This window comes from Squalius cephalus (assembly GCF_949319135.1).
Source record: "Squalius cephalus genome assembly, chromosome: 2".
Lineage (NCBI taxonomy): Eukaryota > Metazoa > Chordata > Actinopteri > Cypriniformes > Leuciscidae > Squalius > Squalius cephalus.
Window position 1 is genome coordinate 56,108,964 of NC_137123.1, and position 22,872 is coordinate 56,131,835.

The 22,872-nt window shown below is 39.7% G+C and overlaps 1 protein-coding gene across 1 annotated transcript in view; it reads left to right on the plus strand.

The window, feature by feature from the left end:
* The first annotated feature begins 17,478 nt into the window (after positions 1-17,478).
* Positions 17,479-22,872, plus strand: part of LOC307173691 (interferon-induced protein 44-like) — a 38,302-nt gene continuing 32,908 nt past the window's right edge. The window contains exon 1 of the mRNA XM_079897017.1: positions 17,479-17,503. The gene's annotated coding sequence lies outside the window, so the exon portion shown is untranslated. The remainder of the gene's footprint in view (positions 17,504-22,872) is intronic.

The following is a 22,872-nucleotide window of genomic DNA, read 5'->3' on the forward strand; positions in this document are numbered from 1 at the left end:
GAATTCTTCTGCATGGACCACAGGGTGCTGGAAAATCAAGCTTCTTCAACTCTGTGTATAATACTCTCCAGGGGCGCATCACTACCAGAGCTCTGGCACATTCAGTAGATACTGATCATAGTTTCACTTTGGAGGTATAAGCATGTATATGAAAGCCATGTTAAGAAGTGTACTGCTGTAATTTCCATTTTATTTGATTCTTAAATATTTTTTTTTATGTGCAAAACTTTTACACGATTGCATTTTGTTTTCAGTGCAAAACATACAAAGTGAGGAAGGACAGGGCAGGCTCTTTCTTTCCTTTCACGTTCACTGACATCGCTGGTTTGCACGACGTAGGTATTGGAATACAGAGTGAAGACATCATCCAGTTATTAAATGGTTGCATCAGCGATGGTTATACTGTAAGTGCATTTAATACAGACTTAAATTTTTTTATTCAAGCACTATAGTCATAAGGTTCTTTTGCATAGTGTGGAAGTAAACCTGAGCTGATTGTTTACTAACACAACAACTGATATTCTGATTTTAGATGCATTGCAAAATATTGTCAACTTTGCCAATGACCATGTGGAGGACAAAGTAGACAATGAATAAGAGTCCTGACTTCCATGTTGAGCAGGAGGTTTTCTTGACTGGACAAATTATGCATGCAGTGGCATAACAATGCTATAGCCTATACGTTAAAGTACATAATGCAGAAGACTGTGTAGTAGTCACTTACATCTGCGGTTAGTGGTAGTTTCTATGTGTATAACAATACTATTATAACAATATATCAATATCCAGTAAACAGAGATAAAGGTATTTACATTTTGTTTTAAGAATAATGATGTAGCTCATAATCAGGATGTATACTGTATTGTATGTTTAAAATAATTTCCTTTAGGCCTCCATATCCTTTTGTTAATATCAGTAAAGATGTGTGTGTGATAGTTTCTTTCTCTGTGGGTGAGGTATGCTATTAAAACTGCTTTTAGAGATTAAATAATCTGCATATGCTATATGTATTTTATAAGTCATTGTTCTTGTTATATTGTGTTATTTTGGGTTTAAGGATATTCAGATGTATTCTTTGTTGCTGTTTGCTGTTCTTATATAATTAAATATTTGTGGAAGGGCCCTTCCTAAAGGGATTCAGTTGTTCATTTTCGTTTGGACACGGCCCTTTAATGGGTGCAAAAACACTGTTAGGAAGTGTGCTAAAATCAATCCCTGCTGATCTGTTTTTTCTCATTCAATGGCAGCATCCGAAAGCAGAAAAATGCTGACTCCTCAGACAGCATCCTGAGGTAAGATGGCAACAAAGCACGCCTGAATTCAATGATCATGATTCGTGTCTAGTGATGTACTTTCAACTCATTCACTGCCTTTGATACCCCACAATCCTGTCCTTTCCATTCTGTGACAGTTGAGATCAAAAACATAAAGGCATCTGAAATTGATGGTTGGTGGTCAGTTCACTGCCTGTAAAGTCATTGCCTGAAAGGGCAGTGAGGCAACAAGTCAGCTGCCAAAGTTTCAGATGCAGCCAATATTCTGTTTCACTCGGCAAACACAGTACTGAAGTCAGTGGCAACTTCAAAAAGAAAAGTATAAAAAAGTATCCTGAAAATATTTATTTATTTTTGTCATAATTTTACACACCTGCCCTGCTGTCACTCCGAGATGTCTCTTCATGTTACTGTCCACATTTTTTAAGCTGCTTATTTCCCGACCATATTTCCGGTTGGATCTTTACTGTGACAAATGTATATTTATTCGAACAGTTCTGTAAAACAAGTTGTGTTCAGTTTTCCAAAAACGAAATGCCAAGTTATTACATGACTGTATTCAGGCTGTTTTGAAAGTAGGACATTAACAGACAAAACCTCGACTGTTTTCTAAAATATGCAAGTCACATTAAACTTTAACATCTTCAACTTCTTTAAGAAATAGTAACATCGTAGTAGCCTATAATTAAAGTTCCAAAAAAAATATATAAACAGTAAACTGTAAGTATGATGTTATGTTCACTTAAATAATACTTACAAGTAGCCTATATTTGCAGTATAAAATTACTAAGCTAGAAGTTTACTGAGAGTATAATTCAAAGTGTATTCTCATCCATCCATCTATCCATCCATCTTCTTCCGCTTATCTGGGGCCGGGTCGTGGGGGCAGCAGTCTAAGCAAAGATGCCCAGACTTCCCTCTCTCTAGACACTTCCTCCAGCTCTTCCAGGGGGACACCGAGCCATTCCCTCCAGCGTGTCCTAGGTCTTCACCGGGGTCTCCTCCCGGTGGGACGCGCCCGTAACACCTTCCCGGGAAGGCCAGCCGGGAGACATAGTCCCTCCAGCGTGTCCTAGGTCTTCCCCGGGGTCTCCTCCCGGTGGGACGCGCCCGTAACACCTTCCCGGGAAGGCTTCCAGGAGGCATCTGGAACAGATTGCCTGAGCCACCTCAGCTGGCCCCTCTCGATGTGGAGGAGCAAAGGCTCTACTCTGAGCTCCTCCCGAGTGACCCGAGCTTCTCACCCTATCTCTAAGGGATCGCCCAGCCACCCTGCAGAGAAATCTCATTTCGGGCCGCCTGTATCCGGGATCTTGTCCTTTTGGTCATGACCCAAAGCTCATGACCATAGGTGAGAGTATTGATTGATTGATTGATTTGATTTTTATTTAAAGGGACCATGTGCAATTAAAAACATAAATGTAAACATTTGATGCATTACACCAGAGTTAGCCTTAGGCTAATTTACATCTGCAGTCCCCAGGTACAAATAAATACAGCACAAATTAAAATATCAACATTATTCAAGAATATGTGACATATCAAACATAAAGCGTCAAACATTGTTCAAGAGCATATAACATATACTTCACGCTTGAAATGCCCCTCACTGGCACACACACACCCACCGGCACACACACACACACACACACACGCTATGATCACAACATACAGTATTACGCCCACACACAACCCCTTCTCAACCCTTACGCCCTTCTCAACCCTATAAGGAGGTAGATGTGACTTGTGTCATCATCTATTATCTTGTTTTGAACTGTGAGCCGAATATCCTCGGTATGATGGGGAGCTCTCCCTATTAAACTGTTGATACTTTTCAATATTTGGCTGCTGTTACCGTTAGCATCTTTCAAAAGTTTAAGAAAAAATTGTGACTTGGCTAATCTCAATTCATTAACCACTTTGTTCCTCAAGCCTTTGTAAACCAAAATATCTGCATCTCTTTTGGTCTTGATGGACTTTTTTAAAGCAGCATCTCTACTCTTCATCAGTTTCCATAAATGTTCACTGAACCAAGGCAGGTTGACCTTGTTTCTGTTTTTTCTCTTAATTTTAACAGTGAGTTTATCTCTGACAACATTGATCTTTGATGTAAATAACTGACAGCTGTGCTCCAGATTTTCAGAAGATAAAATATTTCCCCAGTCCAAGTTATGTATCTCAGTATCAAATGTGTCCTGCTTACATTTAGGTATACAAAAAACATTTTTGTGACAGAATGATGTATTATTCTTAAATCTATTTTTGGTTAATTTCCTTGCCACCAAAGTTAAGTTGTGGTCAGATAAACCAGTGATAAGATTGTAACTTTTTGTTATCCTTTCAGGTTTATTGCAAAAAAAAAAAAGATCAAGTTGTGTACTTGAACGTTTTGTGATTCTGGTTGGGCCTTTTATCAGCTGTTCTAAATGGAATTTATCTGTAATTACTTTTAACTTTCTCGTCTTTGACTTATCTTCCCAATTAAGATTAAAATCCCCCATGAGAATAATTTCTTTGTTTCACATTCTTTAAGCATGTTAGTAAGTTAATGTATAAAATGTGTCATTGGCAGTTGGGGGTCTATAAAGGCCTATAATGGTGAATGACATTTGCTGAGACAAGACGACTTTTAGTGCAACATACTCAAGGGAGATAGCTGGCTTGAAAAACATACGTTCGCAATTGTTAGAGTCTTTTACATACATAAGTACCCCGCCCCCTTTTCCCACAGTCCTGTCTCGCCTAAAACATTGGAAACCATTCATTGTAAATACATTGATGGGAGTAGAATGTTGAAGCCATGTTTCAGATATACACAAAAAGTCCAAGTTTGAATTCGCCAATAAATGAGTCAACAGTTCGGTTTTTGAGACGATACTTCGGATATTTAGGTGTCCACCCAAAAGCCCTCTTGGTTTCCGCTTCGGATCCCAAACGACCTTTGCATGATTAACAGTTTGAAAAGTTTTAAGAGAGACTTGTTTTTTAACAGCAGGGTTGATGTACCCAGCATCGTTAGGAGCAGAATTTTCAGGCTGACATTTCCCCGTTAGCGCCGCCGTTGTGCTGGCTAGCTTGCCAAAATCTAGGGCCAAGGCATATACTCCAGTTAGGGGGATGCTAGGTACGGGTATTCCACAAAAACTCACCACCTCGGGCGTTGTCACCACAGTCGCCGCCAAAGGGTGTTTGGCACCGCTGACCTGTGATGCACTCCGAGTGACCACCGGTCCCGGGTTGAGTTGTACATCCCCGGTATAAAAGAGGTGTCAGGAAGGAGACCCAAACTTGTGACCTCTGAGAAGGACTGTACTTAGGGTTGATACAAAATCTTCAATCTCCCCAGGTTGTCCGGTCAGAACAATAATGAGGACGAATTTTACACTCTCATGCCACTCTTTAATGAAACAGTTTGACATAGACGATGTGAGTTTTGTTCATGGTTTCTAAAATAAAACAGAAAATAAAAATGGACTCATGAAATATAAGTATTCATACACAATTGTAACATTAAATGCAATTGAGGTATGAAAGAAGATTTCTAAATCACTACAATGAATAGAATATAACAATAAACAATATATCTCAAAAGTGCAAAATACTATACAACTGGTACATATAATACTGTCTTGAATTGCACAAACATAAATGATTACACTGCCTGGTTGGCTGGAAACCACCAAAACTCAGCGCTATAACATTTGGCTGAGAAGGGGTTAAATCGCGCCACATCCGAAACATGCAGAGAGCGCATGCTAGTGTCACGTGATCAGAGTTAAAGCCTACGATGCGCACAGCCAAAACACGGTGAAATCGCTCTAAACACCATCAAAGATATGGGAAAGTATGAAACTATCATGTAGCCTAAATCTGATTTGGTTATTTAGCTCCAGGAAAGCACACATCGATAGGCAAAGTAAAGTGTAAGGAATCGTACACATACGACATTAATCTAAGCAAGGAACAGACAACAATATTTACATAGACTCACATTCTCATGGACGCATGAAGCAGAACTGAAGAATAAAGATATTTTCCCTAGATATACCGGATCAGGAATGGAGCGAGTGTCTCCGATGAAAGTTACATGCATACTGACAACAGTTCGGAGTTGCGCTAGTGGAGACTGTCTGATTGGTGGAGAAAAATAAGGGGGATTGCTGATTGGCCTAACTGTTGCTGGGCACGTGGAAAGTGGAAAGTGAAACTACAGTAAACTAGATAATAACTATAATAACACAAACATAAGATAAAGTCAGAACCTTATTAACACCCGGATAGCAGCAGTAGAAGGAGTAGCACGCTGTGGATCTTCCGCGCTGGTGAGGTAAGTCCTCGCTGTTTTTTGTGATTTACGATGGTCAATCGAGGCACAACCATTACGTAAAACAGATGAGTATGGCATAAAGTCCGAAAAGATTGTGATGGTAGGATATAGTCCGAATGTTTGCGGCACACAGGGGCGATTCTAGGATTTTCATTTTAGTGGGGCTCAGCCCCCAATGAGGGTATGATGTAAAAAAAAAAAAAAAAAAAAAAGTTAGTTTATGGTCTAATGCTCATTATTAAGTATTTTCATTCATTCATCCAGTAACATGCATATGGCACGGTTTTATAATCACTGAGGTACCGAATGTGAGGTATTTAGTGGGGTTCGGGGGCATGCTTCACCGAGAAAATTTTGATTTCTCTGATCTACATATGTGCATTTTAAGTAAGGAATAATTGACGACAGGCCGTTGAATTATTAGAAAAATAATGCACACCCGAGGTGGTAATGCGGTCACGACGCGAAGCGGAGTGGCCGTTACACCTCGGTGTGCATTATTTTTCTAATAATTCAACGGCCTGAAGTCAATTATTCCGCTTATACTACAGTTACCACACCTCGAAACATTGTTCAGATTATGTATTTCAAGACGTTTGTAAAGTTGTTGTCATTAAAACGCTCTTGTATGTAGGACTAATTTCTTACGCATGTAATACCATGCCTCCGTTGCTAATTCCAAAACGTCATTTTAGAGTTAGTAACGGAGGTTTGAGCCACTGATAGCAGACTAATGCTGGGGGCACACGACTAGCTGACACATTCTCTGACTGTTTTCATCGCAGCAGATTTTAAACACCGACTTTGAACACAGACTGAAAGCGCTGAACACGCGTTTGGGCATGATCAGTCATAAGTATCAAATTACATTCATAACCGGCCTTAAAGTGTGTCCCCGGCTTTATGCAGCTATTAATGCAGTTATTAGAGAGAGATGTTGCAATAATGAGACAGAAAAGCATGTGCGTCAATAGGCTATTATTATTTATTTATTAATTCAATTCGTTATAATTAATTTGTTCATTCTTTTTTACATTATTGACAGATGACAGTAGACTAGCCAAATAAATGAAACACAAAGCCCTTTTAACAAGTAGGCCTATCAATAATTATTTATTTGTTATATATTATCTGCAATAAAAATCCGTGCTGCAGGACTATCCATTTATTTAGCCTATATTCAGTTTAATTTTCTATTGATTATAGATAGCCTAGGACTATATACTTTATTTATTAAAATTAAACTGCATGTTTCCATTGATTGTGAAGCTAGACATTGAAGATCAAGCGCATGGGGCTGCATGTTTTTTCTTGTTATGTTTTCCGTTATTACAGTTAACTACGCGAAGTGATATGGAACTGTAATGCGGTCAAGACCTGTCTGGAACTACTTTAGCTGTGCATTTCCCTGAAAATAATGCACACCTTAGAACGTTCTTCAACCAATCAGATTCAAGCATTCAACAGCCCTGTAGTATAAGATGTTTTAAAGGCCAAAAAAATTGGATGACAATAGCTTTAAAACCATGTGCGGGCAGCTGTTTTTTTCTCACCTCATCAGCATCACACTCTTTTTCTCTTTGTTTTTATCTTGCTCTGTCTTTTCCCCTCCTAAAGCTGAGCTTTGACTGATTAAGGCTTTTCATTTTTGTCTGTCAGTGAAGAAAGTAAACATAGGGTCAACTAATAGGTTGATTTATGAATCATTTTCTCAGACAAAAAAGCTACCAGGAAAGCTAGGTAACTAAGTCCATCTACAATGAAATATAAATAATTTTATTTTTTAAGCTTTTTAGCCTTTGTAATCAACAATACGGTTGGTTATTCATCAAGTTACCCTGTGAAAATCTATTTAATTTCAAATCATTTAACTAACCAGCTAAACGTGTATTAATGTAACTGTCTATTGGCAATATGATTAATCTGTTCTATATTTATTTCTATTTATTAAAAATAACAGCATGAATTATCAATTTGCCACTTCTATAAATCAAGTACTTAAAAGAAAATCACAAATCCCTTTACTCTACTCTTACTCTAATATATGTATGTACACTCCTCCTGATTCATTATTACTTAATACAAAACTATATTTATTAATACAAAACAAAATAACTCCAAAAAACTCCAAAATAATAATGATGTTTCTCTCTCTGGGCCATCTAACGTTAGTGCTTTCAGACAATGATGTGTGTCTTTAATCATTTCTGTGCATGGCAGCATAATGTAATGCCGAAATACAAAATAATATGTTTTAAAGTTTAAAAAGTAAATTAAAATAAATCATGATCGTTTTCTAAAGTATGTTTTCATGGGTGTTAATCGCTTTATTTTTGTAGGAATAAAAAACAACTATCACACTGTGATAAGGGCTGAAGGTGAACGCAGCGAAACGTATTGGTATTGGATGAGAAACCGAACCGTCCCGTGTTGCTCCCAATGCTCCAGTAACATTACATTATGTAAACTGCAATGCATTTATGACAAAGAACTGCACCGATGCAGATGTAATATCATAGCAATCTATCAATAAATGCACTCACGACACACCTTGTACTCTCAGATGTTCGCTCTGCTCGGCGCCACTGCAGATTGAAAAATACGCTAAATCCAAGCAGACTCAGATAAGGGGAGGAGCCGAAACTTGACGCAGCTTGCCGTCGTTTCAAATGAGTTTTTTTAAAGGGGACTGAAGCGATCAAAAATGTATTAATCAAATATTTTTTAGGGGGGCTGGGCAGAAGTTCATGAAGCCCCCCTAAAAAGGGCCTAGTGACGCCCCTGGCGGCACAGTTTGAGTGCAAAAGCCAGTGTTCTCCCGTCCCAGTCACCTGCTGCACCCGATAGTTATCGAGGCTTAGGTGTTCCGCTTGTGTCTTCCAGGACAGGTAGACTCGTAGTGGAGGGCCGACAGTGGTAAACAGCAACAAAGTTATAAAAAGCACGTTGTGGATTTTCTGCCAAATCGCGGTTTTGTAGTGCGAAAGCAGATGGCGCTGCTTTCGCGCCGTCGCCATTTTCCTCATGTCATTCCACATTATCATTCCATATTATCTTACAGCTTCCGATTATTTCGAGTAGGAACATAGATTGACCTGTAAATCGAGAGCTTCGCCTTGTGACTCAGCTCTTTCTTCACCACGTCAGACCGGTACATCGGCCGCATTACTACAGAAGCTGCACCGATCCGTCTGTCAATCTCCCGTTCCATCCTTCCCTCACTCGTGAACAAGACCCCAAGATACTTAAACTCCTCCACTTGAGGCAGGAACTCTCCACCAACCTGAAGTGGGCAAGCCACCCTTTTCCAACTGAGAACCATGCCAACTGAAAACCAAACCTGACACCCTCCGGCCCCTGGCTGCGCCTAGAAATCTGTCCATAAAAATTATGAACAGAACCGGCGACAAAGGGCAGCCCTGGGTCCAACATGCACTGGGAACAAGTCTTGACTTACTGCCGGCAATGCAACCCAAGCTCTTGCTCCGGTCATGCAGGGACCGGACAGCCCTTAGCAAAGGGCCCCAGACCCCATACTCCCGGAGCACCCTCCACAGGATGCCGCAAGGGACACAGTCGAATGCCTTCTCCAAATCCACAAAGCACATGTGGATTGGTTGGGCAAACTCCCATGAACCCTCCAGCACCCTGGAGAGGGTATAGAGCTGGTCCAGTGTTCCACGGCCGGGACGAAAACCACACTGTTCCTCCTGAATCCGAGGTTCTACTATTGGCCGTATTCTCCTCTCCAGTACCCTGGCATAGACTTTCCCGCGGAGGCTGAGAAGTGAGATCCCCCTGTAGTTGGAACACAGCCTCTGATCCTCCTTCTTAAAAAGAGGGACCACCACCCCAGTCTGCCATCCCAAAGATACTGTCCCTGACCGCCACACGATGCTGCAGAGGCGTGTCAGCCAAGACAGCCCCACAACATCCAGAGACTTGAGGTACTCAGGGCGGATCTCATCCACCCCCGGTGCCCTGCCACCGAGGAGTTTCTTGACTTCCTCTGTGACTATGTCATCTTTACATTTAGACCAAAGAATTGGGTTTACTTCCTCAACCTTGGACCCCTTCTGTGGTTGTGCCTCTGTGGTATCTGTTTCCTGTTGTTGCTGCAATTCAACAGCATCACATACATTTGGCAATGGTTCAACAGAGAGCTGCAGGCTTGACATACAGATTGTACTCTCATCAAAAGTAATTTCCATTCCCAGTTTGTGCATAATATCTCAACCTAACAAACTCAACAGTGAGCCCATGAGTGAACTCAACAAGCTGCTAGATAAATAATTATGGATCTTCCTTATCGAATCAAAGACACAGACAGTGACACTGATATCAGGGACCAAGAATGACACAGACACAGAAGTGTACTGCCGCACTAAGGCAAAAGGTCGTAACTTCAATTTTTGGCGAAAATGAGTTATTGTAATTTTTAGGACAATAAACATAAGTTTTATCATGTAGACAAACATCAAGTTTCAATTCGATTGTTTTTTGGGTGGAATAAGATTATGTTTTTGCCGTAACTTCAAAAAGCCAAGGGGAAACTATGGTAGAAGCCCGTAACGTCAGTTACGGCTTTATGCCTTCGTTTCTCGCTGCTCCTGAACACTCGAATGAAGTTACGGGTGCGCTGCCGTGAAGTTACGGCACTCTGCCTTCTAACCGACCATCAAAGTATTGCCGCGCTGGAGTTACGGGGTTATGATGTAGCAATTAAATCACCTCAGACACACACGTACATTTTTCACAGTGATTGCTTTTGTTAGGTTTGAAGAATGGCATACTCTCGGGGGAAAATGATGGTGGAGATGGCTTTGAATCTTTAACATCCAATAATAGCTAGCGGTAGCCTTAAGCTAGCGATACTACTTCACAAACTAGACACAAACACTTTTCGAGCCATAATCAACAATTTATCCAGTAACAAGCGCTGAATAGAGCAGGCTTGTATGATATCTTAATTCACAACCCGTAATACAAAGCTACATGTACAACTGAAATAAAATATGCTTCATAGCTAGCTCTCGCCTGCCAATGACAGTCCACTGACTGAAAACTACGCGAGTTGGTTGGTTGGAGCCGCAACGACACACCCATATACACCAGCAACAGGAATAATTTAGAGCCTACCTTTTGTTGAACCTTGGTTAAAATCCATGTCAAACAACCGACGAGAAGGCAAATCCATTACATCCACCACGAGTTTTTAAAACTTGCTACCGGCTCTAAAACTGAAGTGTGTGTGTGTGTGTGCGCGCGTGCGTGCGTGCGTGAGAAAGAGAGAGAGAGAGGCGCGGACGCGATCCCACTGTTCGACACACACGCACACGCACACACACACACACACTTTCAGTTTTCAAAAAAAAACTTTAAAGGTGCCCTAGAATGTGAAATTGAATTTATCTTGGCATAGTTAAATAACAAGAGTTCAGTACATGGACATGACATACAGTGAGTCTCAAACACCATAGTTTTCTCTTTCTTATTTAAATCTCGTTTTTGAAAAACACCCCTGAAAAACAGGCGAATCTCCACATAACACCGACTGTGACGCAACAGTTGGGATCATTAATATGTACGCCTCCAAAAATTTGCATATGCCAGCCCATGTTCAATGCCAGGCGGAACTGCACAGCCGAATCATCAGAAGTTCTGCAGGTGAAGAAACAAGCAGGAGGAGGATCATAGGGAAAATGTCAGATCCATCTATAATCAGATACCGCTACAGTTTAATTCGAAGTTGTTAGTTGCTCTGTCCATTTCACCACGGACTGTTTTTCTAACCTGGAACAATATCAAGCACCCAGGCTTCTCTCGGCGTCTCAAACGGATGAAGGGGGCAATTTCAACTAACGTTATATTCCCGCAAGCGGTAAGTAGTGATTTTATTAACGATAATTTACACTGTGTTATCTAGATCCAGCGCGATATTGTTTTTTCCTCGAGAGACATCGTGGCTTGCAAACGAGCGAACGAAGCAAGGCAGTTGCTCAGTGTTTGGATACGTACAAATGAACACAAAAATATTTTTTTAGCTCCTTCATCCGAGCCTCTGAAGAACCAGTGGGTTATGTGAATTTCTGATGTGTAATTGTTCAAGTTCAGACAGATAATCTTTCTCTCAAAGTCATTCAACACTGTTTATGCATCAGTAAATCGCGTTGCAGTGATAAGATCTTCATTCACGCTATCAACAGGCTGTCATCTGCTTAATGCTCATCACTGCAACCTTTTATGTGATGGGAATAGATCTAAATACTTAAAAAACTTCTCATGATTCGTTAATCCCGATAGCTGTAATGGTAAAAACGTATAAAAGCTGTAATAGTAAAAGTTTTCCAGATAACTCTACATGTAACGCCAGATATTCCATATGCAAGCATGTCAGCCAATCACAGCAGAGGGCAACAACACTGAAGTCTCACAGCAGACACGCCCCCTCAAACAGAGTGTTCAAACCAGGGAATGAAATCAGGCTAGGAAATATGCCTTTTATTTCTAAATTATAACAAATTTTGATCTAAAAAACATACTAACATTATAAGGGCACCCCAGGAAACATTATAAAATAATAAAATAATCCATTCTACGGCACCTTTAAATGTTCCACATCTTTTATACTTTAGTGATGTTAATCAACTTTGTTTTATGAAATTCATGTTAATTAAAACCATTCATACTTTTCCAAATATTCTCACTACTTTAACTTCTTGTTGATACATGTAAAGCCATTTTTATCATAGTGAGTCCAATTTTAATATTGCTTACATTTTAAGCATAACATTGGCTATAAAATAGAAGTTAAGGTCTTTTGCCTTGGTATGACCGATTGTCATTTTGTGGGCAATGCTAAGGCAGAATACAGTAACTTCCGAAAAAGGGTCAAAGGTCAGATTTGAGTTCAAAATTTTTTTGTAGATGGGTTAATAAAGGTATACACTACAACATGTGAAAATTACAATATTATACCTATAACTCAATTGCCAGGACATTAAGATAACTTTAAAGTCATTTTTCTCAGTTTCACACTCTGGTGAGTTAAGGTCTTTTGCCTTAGTAGGGCAGTGTAGTTCACTCAAAGTCAAATCTTTATTGAAAGCCTTCAGCTTATATACTATGCATGTGTGTACGTACGAGAAAAAGTGTGAATGAACCACAACCTTGATATAGGTGAGGAGTGATAAAAACAATTGTACATAAAAGACTCCATATATGGTCAATCATGTGATGCACTCATGCACAGTGGAAAAACACAAAGTACAATATGTGCAAACACTTCCTTTCTTTTAAGAGTAGGCCACTGTACGTTTTAAAAAGCATAGACCATATGTGCCACAGCCAATGGTGGTTTACTTAAACATGCCAGACAAATGTGTCTTTGGTCGCTATTGGTGGAATTTTATTAAACTTGGTGTGTCATTTACAATGTCCTGTTGTCTTTGTTTGTCAATTTTTGTTAAGCTTGGACATTACCAAAATGGCCGTTGCCTGACCAATGCTTCAATTATGAAAATTGTTTTGATAACCATCCTTAGCTTCTGTTCTGTGTGCCTATTTTGTAGAAAATTGGAACAACGGCCTAGGACTTCGAAAAAGTTGTTTTTTGAGAAATTTCAAAAATGGCTCAGGGCTCAAGGATGATGTAAGGACCATCCATTGGCCCAACGACGGAAACCAACGGCCTGGCGAAGGTTTAATGCGTGTATGTCTTTTCAGCGCTCCAGTGAAGTTCACTTAATTTTATTGGAATTTAATTTTAGTATTACTTTAGCTCTACGCTTAATCTGACTCCGATTTCAAATGCTAATCAAATTTAGATCATATTTCTGATTAGAAATTAATCATAAATATTGATTATGAATTAATTTAGAACTTTGATTATTCTGAGTATCCCATACTTTCAATTATTAATTCATTATGGACCCAATGCCGCATAGAGATCACGTCGGCCAGATCGTGTTTCTCACGGACACAAACTTGTTAATTCTGATTTTAGTCAGAGGATGTAGGGTTTGCTAATACCTCTAAAGTCGGTTGCCTACTGCTCACTCGAACAAGAGAGTGTAGTTTAATTTAGCCATTTCCATACAACTTGCTAAATCAGTGATAGACAGAAATCAAAAGGTCTTCAAATGACGTGCCTACTGCTCCGTTCATACATGCGCCTTTAGTTTGACCTACTGTAAGGAATATGACTTAGCTCAAATGATTATAGGGAATCAAAATTATGAATCGGGTTGATTCATCTATATTCTTACAATATTAATAAATTATTGAAACTGAAATTTAGACCCATTCGTATACATCAATGTTCAATTACAATGAATTATAATTTAATCATTAATACACCAAAAGGTCCCTCTTTCAGATCAATTAATCAGAATAATTTTTAAGGGAAATTAATGTATTAATTAAACAGTTGTTTGTCCCGCAAACTGGTCGTAAAATTAATTCCATCAACTTCTCAACAAAATTATCTCTTTCTTATAATTCGAAGAAAGCTATATTTTCTGGCCATGAAAATTACTTTCTTGTTCTTATAAAATGTAGGTTACTTAACAGTAGCGCATTTGTAAAGCGTAGCTTGATCGTCGTTTCATTGACTTGTAAAATGAACACTCATACCGAGACAATCTAGGATATAATGGGTTTTTAATAATTGAACTAATAACTACGATTCACACAGGGTAAATATGTATGTATATACAGAATACGTAAACAAATACAAGACTAAACGAGTAACGAAAATGAGAGAGAGAGAGAGAGAGAGAGAGAGAGAGAGAGAGAGAGAGAGAGAGAGAGAGAGAGAGAGAGAGAGAGAGAGAGAGAGAGAGAGAGAGAAAGAAAGAAAGAGAGAGAGAGAGAGAGAGAGAGAGAGAGAGAGAGAGAGAGAGAGAGAGAGAGAGAGAGAGAGAGAGAGATCGGACAATGAGAGAGATGAGAGAAAGTGAAACTAACATGTGCGATCCAAGATCGATCACAGTTAGGCAAAGTCACAGGCAGGGTAACCTCGAGAGACAACAAAGAATCAAATCACCTTAAAAGTTCAATAAACTTATCTTGCAAAATGGTTCTCTTTGTTGCTGAAGAACGCCGAGTTCGTGCGTGTGTCCTAAGAGCAGCTGCGTGTGTTTCTTTAAGAAAGCAGGGCTTGCTTCGGTGTGCGCGGCCGCGGGATTTTCAAAAGAGTCTTTTTCTTTGAGTTGAAGTTGCTTGCTGCGTTTGCTTCGCTGAGTCCGAATACGAAAATAAAGAAAAGATTAAACAGAATAAGAGAAAACGGAGAATGCTCCCTTAAAAGGGAGCCATATGGATCTTCTCGCTGGCGAAGCGGGTTCGTAAAAGTGCTTATCGGAGATTTCCTGAGTCGGTCTTTATGGAAAATATGGGTTGACGCCTCTGTTCGCGCGAACAACCAATGAACGTCCAAAGATCTGAAGCGGGAAAAGGTTCTTTGTCTCTGGGGCAACGCCCACTCGAATGAGTCATGAGGAGATGGGCTTTGAGCTGTTCGGCTCCCAAAATATGAAAAAGTGTAAAATAATGCATATTACTTCATTCTGCTATCGGAATTCGACTCCGTTAGATTGAGAGAATTTCAGAGATATGAAACTTGTCATAGGAAGATTTTAGGAACACCAAGTTACATAAGATATGCGTAATTACAAACATTTTAAAGTTACATGGCTAGAAATAAGGTTTACCCAAAATGTGTTGTACACTAAGCTACAAATGGAGATGAAACTTAAGGAACAAAACACGGTAGGCTACACACCTGATTTGTCTAACCTTATTACCAAAGTTTACCAGGGTACACAAACTACACCACGAAAAAGAAAAATTATGAGATGGGAAATTACATCCATGTTTACATTTCTTTAGTGGTTATACATATAGAAAATGTAGGATTTAAGTAGGAGGAAAGATTAACACTTTAATTCTGCTCCACTCCTAAAAGCTCCGTTGCTTGACATTCCGTTAGGCAATAAAACCAAAGTGGGGGGGAAGGCAATTGCCAGACAATCTTGAATGCTGATTCCAGATTACACATAAGAAAACTACACCTCTATTATAAAGCAAAACTAATCACAAATGCATAATGGCATTGTACTTATATGAAAATGATATTTCTAAGTTCTAATACAAAGGTGTGTGTGTGTGTGTGTGTGTGTGTGTGTGTGTGTGTGTGTGTGTGTGTGTGTGTGTGTGTGCATGTGTGTGTGAGATGACTCCTCAGTCTCCCAGGGGGTGTTGTAAAGTGTTATCCTATAGCAGGAGGGGTCAGGTTACCTAGACCATGTTTCTATTTGAGAACATTACTTATGAGAAACACTTCCAAGTTACAAATGCAGAAAATCGTGACTATGGCATGAAAGGGCTACCCATGCAGGCCTTAATACATCATCTTAGGTTCTGAATCATTATGAATTAAATGCAAGGTAAGTTGTTGTGTGTTTGGAATGTCTCTAGAAAGTTTTGTTATCTCTTTGTGGGTCCTTTTGAAGCTCCCCACAGGGAAGAAGAATGTGGTTTCCAGGTTTCTGGAGTATCTCTGAGGTGCAATTAATGTCGTAAAAGTCCATTTGCTCCAGTCTCTCTGGAGCCTGGCGTATGATTTGTAATTTCGAAGTCAGGAGGTTACAAGCTCTGGTAAGCTTAGCAAAGAACATTTTGGGCAGGAATGTGCTTAGAAAACACAGAGAGTCCGAATTTGTTAATTCAGAATCAAACGAACGAATGATTCAAATAGCCCAGTCGCTACACTACCTTAAGATTTGCGGTAGCACCAGCCTCCTTAATATATTAAAATAATGATTTCAGAATACTTCAGAATCAATCAAGATGTAACATTTATTTGTCAGGTAAAAATGTATCATGCCATTTACAGATGTAAATGATTAAAAGCCAATTCAGAAATAATAAATACATGACATAATTTACTCAAAGATGACTCTAAAAGTAAGTAATGTTTTCCTGACAGAGACACACAGTAATGTGTCAGGGCTTTCCAACAGGAAAACACCTGGTAAAAGAGTGGTAAAAGAGTCCCAAAGACTGCTCTGTCACCTCGCCTTAAATACCAGACCAGAACAAAAGGGGTTATACAAATGTTGTTTAGAGTTGTTTGGGCCAATCCATGTACCCCAGGGGGGTAGCACCTGGTTTCGGGAGATACTGTAAAGAGATATCAGCCAGAGAGGAGAAACAGGATTCTCCTAAGTTCTCAATCTTTCTCATTAAACCAATGACTGCAATGAAATTAAGACCATTTTACCAATCGCACTGTGACCCTTAAAATGATACCAAACATGAAAAGGAAAAACAACATACAATATTCACAAGATACATCATATGTGTTATATAGACATTCTTAATGAACTTTCAGTGCCTTGAGGAGAGAGAGGGGGGATGAGTTGAAGTCAAACAAGGGGACAAGGAGATAAGTTTGGGCAGGACAAGGTTCTGTGCTCTGTCTTTGCTATCTGCTGTCCAGGGTGCATTTTATGGCTTTATTGCAGGGTGCGTTTTGTTTTAGCAGGAAAATCAGTTCTTACAATGACTCAAGACATTTTGTTATGATCCAAAACAGAAACACCGGAACACATTTGTTTTTTTAATTAATTCTATAGAATTCCAAGCACCACAGAAGTGCTCGTCCCCACAGTCGTAGAGAGTAAAAGTGCTTTATTTTGAGATCAAAAACAGGTTTTTCTACCATTTAAAATACAATATGTATACATATATAACTATCAAATATCCCTGGTCCCCTGGAGTTGTGTCACTGGTGTTACCGTTTAACAAAAATCTCTTATTTTGAAATAAAAATCAGACTAATGACATCACTTGACTTCCTTCTTTCTATTTCCTGAAGATCAATGAAGAAAGGCCCATGGTAAGTTCACTGTCTCTTTTCAGTTATCAGAAATTTTCTCATTTATCTCATGATTTCAAATAAAGCTTTTAGTTGAATTCAATGGTATGACCTACTTTAGTATTAGGGAATTGTAAAAAAAAATGTGTATAGATATATATAGATATAGATATAGATATAGATATATTACAAATGGATTAAACTACTTAATTTAGTGAGTTTGACAACATGATTGACAACATGTAGTTTGACACCTTGCAGAATTTTTTGTAAAATGCATTTTTCATGAAAATTGTCACTGTGTCACCTTCCTTATGGGTAACAACAGTGAAGATCAGTAACACCAGTGACTACCGTTTATAGATAAACTTTATTCAAAGCTATTCATTTAGTTCTTTTGGCTAATCAAGCCAAGTTCTTAGTTCTTAAAATAGCACTAAGTTTTCATGATTCTAACTTTTCTTTATCATTGTTAATCCTCCTTTGCCTGACCAAAGGAGGATTAACAATGATAAAGAAAAGTTAGAATATGGCTAAATTGAGTGCAGCTGAGAAGTAGCGACAGTGTAAAGAATGCTGATCCTGAACACAGAGCAGAATACTTGCAGAAAAGGAAACAGAGCCAGAAACATTGACACAAAAAAAGAGAAAGAGAAGAAGCGATTTAAGTGAAAGGGAGAAGAGAAGTGAATGTAAGGCATGGAGGGTCCGTCAGAAAAGATGCAAATAACCTAGCATTTCAAGGGACAAACTGAACTGTTACAAATACAGAAATTGATAGTGAAACTGTGAAACATAGTTATAAAAGTGCATAGCATACAATACCACCAAACACTTATTATTATTATTATTCGTATTACACACGCTGACACATACATACATTTTAGTTGTTTTCTAAACTTAAATGTGTTTTTAAAATGTTGTTTATTAGTTTTTTTACTAACTGCTTTCACTAAGTATCAATGATAGTCTTTGATTGTATGCCTAATGTAACAATTTTGTCTCATCTACTTAATTATAGTATTATATTAATTATAGTTTTGTAGTATAAGAAATGTGCAATTAAATAGAAAAGAAAATCATAATTTTTTAGAAAAACTACTTTTTGACCATTTTCGATTGTGGTAAAGTGTTACTATATGGCAACATTTCCCTAAGTATACTCCCCTCCCTCCCCTCCAAAAATATATTTATAAAACATATTTTTTGATTTGTATGATTGAAGCTATTTCATGTAATAAAAACTTATTTGAAAAAAATATGTTATGGTTAGAACATAATGCATACCATAGAGGGTTAAAGGATTGCATCATTACTTGTTTAGAGCTGTTTTTCAAATATTTTCATTGTTATAGCAAATACATGGTTGCGCAAATGAACTAACATCATTCAATCACACTTTTAACAAACCTGATAAAAATAAATAAAACAATCTTGTTATTTGTTGCATTATCATTATTTTTCTGCAACTCTGACTACATCTGAAGCAGACAACAACATCCTTTATCCTCACCACCGGACATCCTGTTATATGAGAGAGTTTGAAAAAAAAAATCCAGCTGCAAGCAGCAATTATCGGGGCCAAGCACAAAAGGGAATAATGTGACATGCAAGCATGGCAGGGAGCTTCAGAAAAACTGCAACAACAAGTAATTAAATATGTTTTTAGATTGTTTTAGTTAAAATGGCTGAAAAATCTAAAATACAATCACTGTAATATGATTAGCTTGCTTATCACTTTTGACCAATAGGTGGCATTGTTATCAAATTATTATGATGTGGTTAGGTGACAATGAGAGACAAAATGTTTGGTGTCAATATTCACCTTATTCCGGAAGTAGCACTGGGTGGCGCCATCCGCGTAATCTCACTTCCTGGTTTAGCTACTTAGCGCTTTGTTTGCCCTGGTCCAATCTGTTATCTGTCTTGATATAAGTAGATAGACTATAATATTATAGCCAAATGCGTTGGCCTATGGTTATTAACAACTGCTGCAACGTACTAAAGTACATTTCACTTGAAGCTTTTGAAACAATGCCACAATCAAATTATTGAATAGCTGTGTCTTTCTAATAGCTATTACTTAGTTATGAAGATGTGCACAAACACTACTACATGTAAAGTTTGAAACATTATTACACCACAGTTTGTTTGCTTAATCACCAGATACATTTGCATTTGCCAATAGATGAGAAAAAAATAGCCACGAACTGGTGTAGAAAGAAAGTAGAGCCTCAACTAGATGAACAAGAGGGTAACGTTAGCTTAGCTAACTGCTAGCTGCAATTTCTTATGGTTTGATCTCTAACACAAGTAATGGCTGTAAAATAAATCCAGCGACTGAATTCTAGAGGACTATAGCTTTCAAACAAGGTATAGCATGTGTATGTGTCCTGTAGTGAGACCATTACAACATTAGATGTTTGTGGCTAATGTAGGCTAAACACTACACATCGGCCGGGCTGCGATCAGACAGGCAGACGGGTCATATAAACACCTAAAAGTCGTTTAAAAATTACCCCGAGAAACAGTGCATTGCTGTGCTGTTGGTACACACGTACATAGCACATTTGGCACAAATTAGCTTATCTTATGTGACATTTTATCAGTGAGACTTCTCTGCAGTTCTCCTCGAAATTGAATGAGGGTCCGCTAAACCGGAAGTTGGTTTACAACGGAAGTACTGGACAGAAGTAAAAGTGGGCGGGGCGGAATAAGGTGAATACCAAAGCGCTGCAAAGTTACAGCCACAGAATCAGCTTGGCATCATGCCAGCTGAAAGCTTTTGATAACTTTTTAACTAAACAAAAAGCTTTTGATAACTTTCTGCCAGCATTGTCTGAAGTTAATCTGAGCCAATTTTGGTGAAAATCAGACCAACAGTCTAGGAGGAGTTCGAAAAAGCATGTTTTCAAAGAAATTTAAAATGGCGGACATTAATTCGAGCATTGGTATCATTGTTCTCAGCATGACCCAAGGAATCTATCAAGACCAGTTTCATTAAAATAAGCAAAAAATGTCATTCTAACGTTTAACCACAAGGTGGAGCTGTCTAGAAGCTTGCGGAGTACCTCAGGGCATGGTCCCAATGACACCACTGTCAATGAATGACACACATCAAAGCTGTGTCCCAATTCAGGGGCTGCATCCATAGACAGTAAAAGAAATGTACACAGCGACCCCATAGACTTCAACGGAGAAAAGTGAAGCAAATTAGAAGCACTCACTTCCTGATGGCTGAGCGTACTGCGCAGACTCAAACTGAGCTTGTTGACGTAGATGTGATGTGAGCAACCTGTCTGTCTTCTAGTAGCTGTGCCAAGAGAAATCTGAATCATTCCCTTCTGAATCTTGCAGAGACGGAGAGCGTGAGTAGGAGCTGTCCATGAGCTAGGAGCAGGAGCAACTTTATGACTCTCTATGTGCTTTTCCCTTGACTTTATCGGACTTTATGCCTCCACGTCCCCCCGATTGACTGCGAGCTTCTCCTCCTGTCTATACGGTAATTTCCAGAGAGTCACGTGGTTATGACGCAATCGTTAGCCTATTTTTACAAAAACTGCTTCTACGGGGCCATAACGTAAGATACAAGGTAATGGAGCCTTTTATACATTGTCGTGTTTCTTTAAAAATAAACAATGGACAAATAGAGTCTTTAAACGCCTCAGATGTAAAGTTATTCACTGTCAAAGTGACGCCAAAATGAATGGGAGTCAATGGAATGCTAACAGCATGTGATGGCTTGTTAGCCAATGGCGGCCCCCGGGGATGGTACGCTTTTCAGGTGCTGGATTACCCCCCTGGCTGCATCCTCCGAATGCCGCATTTTGAAGGCCGACTGCGTTACAGCGGCGCGACAAAGGCTGTCCCAATTCGAAGGATCTTTCTGCGGCCTACCGTCAGTGTTGCCAAGTCCGAATTTTTAATTTTTTTTATTGACAAAAAAATAGCAACATACAGAACTCTCGTAGGGGAAAGAGCATATACATGCGTATATACAAATGCCAATATACAAAAAAGTATTAACTAAGCAGAAAACAACAAAAAACTTAAAAACTACTCAAACTTAAAAGCTACTTAAAAATACACAAGTCAAATGCAAAAAGGCTAGAGAGAAATAAAATTAACATTTGGAGCGGCACACAAAGGGAGATTAATCAAAACAGTAGTTCCCTTTCAGTCGGGTAACGTTCGACTTAGTCGATCGTATACCGACTGTATGGGATAACGCCTAGTGAGCCCGATCACTCTGATTACTCTTAAAATCAAGCCAACAAGCTTTGGCAGGTGCATAATCAACGACCCGCCTTACCCTGCGGGTATAAACACGGAAGTGGATGCACCTACCAGTTGTCTTTTGCTTTCGGAGCTGATCGGTTCATTCTGATGGTCTCTGATCGAGTGTTCTTCTGGAAGACTCTCCTGGTGTCGGTGTTTACAGCAGTTGCAGCGGTGGTTGCGAGCTACGGAAGCTCTCTTCAGCTGTTTCCACAGCATTTTCTTCTTAGTAAGAGTGTTTTGTTGACGGGGTTGAGGGCGGAAGTAGTGAGTGCTTCACTTTCGAGTGTTGCCACGGTTGTTCCCCTGTGTGCTCCGGCACTGGTGATGGGTCCCATTTCTAAAAGAGCAAACACGGTTGTGATTTGTGTGTCTTTTTCAAGATGCCATTTCATCTGTGCGTTTCTGGGTGCGGTCGTTCTCTGTCATCCTCTGACGGCCATGAGAGCTGCGTCACGTCCCTGGGCATTCAGCACGCTGAAGCGGCTCTTGTGGATGATTCATGTCCTCATTGCAGGGATATGATCATCTCGGTGCTAAGATCGAGACTTGCTTCCGTTAAACGCGGAAGTGTAGTCCCCGTGCCTTTGCCCCGTTCTAGAGTGCCCCCTGGGTTAACCTCCCAGGGGAAACCTGGAATGTCGCAGGGTATGGGTGATCTGAGAGTTACGGTGAGGGGTAATCTGCCCGGCGTGGCCCCGTGGATCCCTCCCGTTTCTCAGGCATCGCAGCCAGGGGAAGCTCAGCAGGAATGTGCCGGTCCCTCTGTGATGGACCGACCGGACATTTCTTTTGGGGCGACTCCGGACGATGGGATGTCCATCGCAGCATCAGAGGGGGAGCTTGATTTGACGGAGGAAGACTCGGTGCCGTTGCCCTCCTCCAGGAGGGTGGCGACGCCGATGTTGGATCCTGAGATTATGGCTATGCTCAAGAAGGCCTCCGAGGCGGTCGGGCTCGTGTGGAATACTCCACCGCATCCCGAACCGTCTCGGTTGGATGATTGGTTTCTTGGAGCGGGCCGGTCTGGTTCTCAGCCCACCGCTCCGGTACCTTTCTTTCCTGAAGTGCATGAGGAGCTCACTAGGTCGTGGAAGGCACCTTTCTCTGCC